Here is a 4308-nt window from a genome sequence, read left to right on the forward strand (position 1 = left end):
TCTGTCAAATACCACAGTGCGCCACCTACTGGATGTGTAAATGCTTCCTAAACAACGGGTTGACTAACGGTGACACGCTTGCTTATGGGCTCTTCCCCCTTTCCAACAATGCAGAGAGAAAAATGAGAAGGGATAACTTGGCTATATTACACGGAGTACCAGTACCAAGTCCATGTGCAGGGGTATGAGGTAATTGAGGTAGATACAGTCCCAGTCAAACGTTTGGATACACCTACACATTGCAGGGTTTATTTTTTAAATATTTTTAAAACGATTTTCTACACTGTAGAATAATAGAGAAGACGTCAAAAAAAAGATTTGGCATGTGTATCCACATCCTCAAAAAGTTGTTTTTTATTTTTTATTTAACCTTTATTTAACTTGACAAGTCAGTTAAGAACAAATTATTATTTACAATGATGGCCTACCAAAAGGCAAAAGGCCTCCTGCGGGAACGGGGCTTGGATTTTTTTTAAAAAAAAAGTAATTTATTTATTTATATATATATATATATATAGGACAAAACACACATCACAACAAGAGAGACAACACCACATAAAGAGAGACCTAAGACAACAACACATGACAACATAGCAAGGCAGCAACAAATGTCAACATAGCAAGGCAGCAACACATGTCAACACAGCAAGGCAGCAACACATGACAACATAGCAAGGCAGCAACACATGACAACATAGCAAGGCAGCAACACATGTCAACACAGCAAGGCAGCAACACATGACAACACAGCAAGGCAGCAACACATGACAACATAGCAAGGCAGCAACACAAGACAACATAGCAAGGCAGCAACACATGACAACATAGCAGGGCAGCAACACATGACAACATAGCAAGGCAGCAACACATGACAACACAGCAAGGCAGCAACACATGACAACACAGCAAGGCAGCAACACATGACGATAACATGGCAGCAACACAACATGTTAGCAGCACATGGTACAAACATTATTTGGCAAAGACAACAGCACATAGGGCAAGAAGGTAAAGACAACAATACATCACACAAAGCAGCCACAACTGTCAGTAAGAGTGACCATGATTGAGTCTTTGAATGAAGAGATTGAGATAAAACTGTAGAGTTTGAGTGTTTGTTGCAGCTCGTTCCAGTCGCTAGCTGCATCGAACTGAAAAGAGGAGCGACCCAGGAATGTGTGTGCTTTGGGGACCTTTAACAGAATGTGACTGGCAGAACGGGTGTTAAATGTGGAGGATGAGGGCTGCAGTAGATATCTCAGATAGGGGGTTGTGAGGCATAAGAGTGTTTTATAAATAAGCATTAACCAGTGAGTCTTGTGACGGGTACACAGAGATAGAGTGTAGAGTATAGAGTATAGAGTGCAGTGATGTGTCATATAAGAAGCATTGGTGACAAATCTGATGGCCAAATGGTAAAGAACATCTAGCTGCTCGAGAGCACCCTGACCTGCTGATCTATAAACTATGTCTCTGTAATCTAGCATGGGTAGGATGGTCATCTGAATCAGGGTTAGTTTGACAGCTGGGGTGAAGGAGGAGCGATTACAATAGATGAAACCAACTCTAGATTTAACTTTAGCCTGCAGTTTTGATATGCCATCTAGCCATACTCCCAAGTACTTGTATGAGGTGACTACCTCAAGCTCTAAACCCTCAGAGGTAGTAATCACACCGGTGGAGAGAGGGGCATTCTCCTTCTGTAGCTCAGTTGGTAGAGCATGGCGCTTGTAACGCCAGGGTAGTGGGTTCAATCCCCGGGACCACCCATACGTAGAATGTATGCACACATGACTGTAAGTCGCTTTGGATAAAAGCGTCTGCTAAATGGCATATATTATTATTATATTTCTTACCAGACCACATGACCTTTGTTTTGGAGGTGTTCAGAGCAAGGTTAAGGGTAGAGAAAGCTTGTTAGACACTAAGAAAGAGCTTTGTTGTAGAGCGTTTAACACAACATCCGGGGAGGGACCAGCTGAGTATAAGACTGTAAATGGATGAGAGAGCTTCCTACTGCCTGAGCTGGGTTGTTTATGTAAATTAAGAAGTGCGTGGGGCCTAGAATTGAGCCTTGGGGAACTCCCTTGGTGACAGGCAGTGGCTGAAACAAGCAGATTTTCTGACTTTATACACTGCACTCTTTGAGAGCGGTAGTTAGCAAACCAGGCCAAAGACGCCTCAGAGACACCAATACTCCTTAGCCGGCCCACCAGAATGGAATGGTCTACCGTATCAAAAGCTTTGGCCAAGTCAATACAAATAGCAGCATAACATTGTTTAGAATCAAGGGCAGTGGTGACATCATTGAGGACCTTTAAGGTTGCAGTGACACATCCATAACCTGAGCGGAAACCAGATTGCATACCAGAGAGAATACGATAGACACCAAGAAAGCCAGTCAGTTGATTATTGACAAGTTTTTCCAAAACTTGATAAACAGGGTAACATAGAAATAGGCCTGTAACAGTTAGACAAATGAGCTGATTGCCTGTAGCAGTTAGTTCTACAGCTGCACCATCGAGAGCATCCTGACCAGTTGCATCACCGCCTGGTATGGCAACTGCTCGGCATCTGACAGTAAGGAGCTTCAGAGGGTAGTGCATACGGCCCAGTACATCACTGGGGCCAAGCTTCCTGCCATCCAGGACCTATATAATAGGCGGTGTCAGAAGAAAGCCCATAATATTGTCAGAGAGTCCAGTCGCCCAGGTCATAGACTATTCTCTCTGCTACCGCATGGCAAGCGGTATGGAAGGCCAAGTCTAGGTCCAAAAGGCTTCTAAACAGCTTCTAACCCCCCAAGCCATAAGACTGCTGAACAATTATGAAATGGCAAATGGACTATTACATTGACCCCCCACCATTTGTTTTACACTGCTACTACTTGCTGTTACCATCTATGCATAGTCACTTCACCCCTACCTACATGTACAAATGACCTCTAACCTGTACACTGACTCGGTACACCATGTATATAACCGTGTTATGTTAGTGTTACTTTTTATAATTTTTATTTTAGTTTATTTGGTAAATATTTTCTTAACTCTTCTTGAACTCTTCTTGTTGGTTAAGGGCTTGTAAGTAAACATTTCACTGTAAAGTCTACACTTGTTGTATTCTGCGCATTTGACAAATAAAGTGTGATTTGATTTGACCAAAAAAGTGTTAAACAAATATATATTTATATTTGAGATTCTTAAAAGTCCTTCCATCCTTTGTCTTGATGAGAGCTTTGCACACTCTTGGCATTCTCTCAACCAGCTTCATGAGGTAGTCACCTGGAATGCATTTCAATGAATAGGTCTGCCTTGTTAAAAGTTGATTTGTGGAACGTCTTACCTTACGGAGTTTGAGCCAGTCAGTTGTCTCGTGACAAGGTAGGGTTGGTATACAGAAGATATCCTTATTTGGTAAAATAACAAGTCCTTTTTATGGCAAGAACAGCTCAAATAAGCAAAGAGAAATGACAGTCCATCATTACTTTAAGACATGAAGGTCAGTCAATTTGGAAAATTGCAGTCGCAAAAACCTTCAAGCGCTACGATGAAACTGGCTCTCATGAGGACCACCACAGGAAAGGAAGACCCAGAGGTACCCCTGCTGCAGAGGATAAGGTCAGTAGAGTTAACTGGCTCTCATGAGGACCGCCACAGGAAAGGAAGACCCAGAGGTACCCCTGCTGCAGAGGATAAGGTCAGTAGAGTTAACTGGCTCTCATGAGGACCGCCACAGGAAAGGAAGACCCAGAGGTACCCCTGCTGCAGAGGATAAGGTCAGTAGAGTTAACTGGCTCTCATGAGGACCGCCACAGGAAAGGAAGACCCCTCTGCTGCAGAGGATAAGGTCAGTAGAGTTAACTGGCTCTCATGAGGACCGCCACAGGAAAGGAAGACCCAGAGGTACCTCTGCTGCAGAGGATAAGGTCAGTAGAGTTAACTGGCTCTCATGAGGACCGCCACAGGAAAGGAAGACCCAGAGGTACCCCTGCTGCAGAGGATAAGTTCAGTAGAGTTAACTGGCTCTCATGAGGACCGCCACAGGAAAGGAAGACCCAGAGGTACCCCTGCTGCAGAGGATAAGGTCAGTAGAGTTAACTGGCTCTCATGAGGACCGCCACAGGAAAGGAAGACCCAGAGGTACCCCTGCTGCAGAGGATAAGGTCAGTAGAGTTAACTGGCTCTCATGAGGACCGCCACAGGAAAGGAAGACCCAGAGGTACCTCTGCTGCAGAGGATAAGGTCAGTAGAGTTAACTGGCTCTCATGAGGACCGCCACAGGAAAGGAAGACCCAGAGGTACCTCTGCT

This window comes from Oncorhynchus gorbuscha, linkage group LG19 (assembly GCF_021184085.1).
Source record: "Oncorhynchus gorbuscha isolate QuinsamMale2020 ecotype Even-year linkage group LG19, OgorEven_v1.0, whole genome shotgun sequence".
Taxonomy (NCBI): domain Eukaryota; kingdom Metazoa; phylum Chordata; class Actinopteri; order Salmoniformes; family Salmonidae; genus Oncorhynchus; species Oncorhynchus gorbuscha.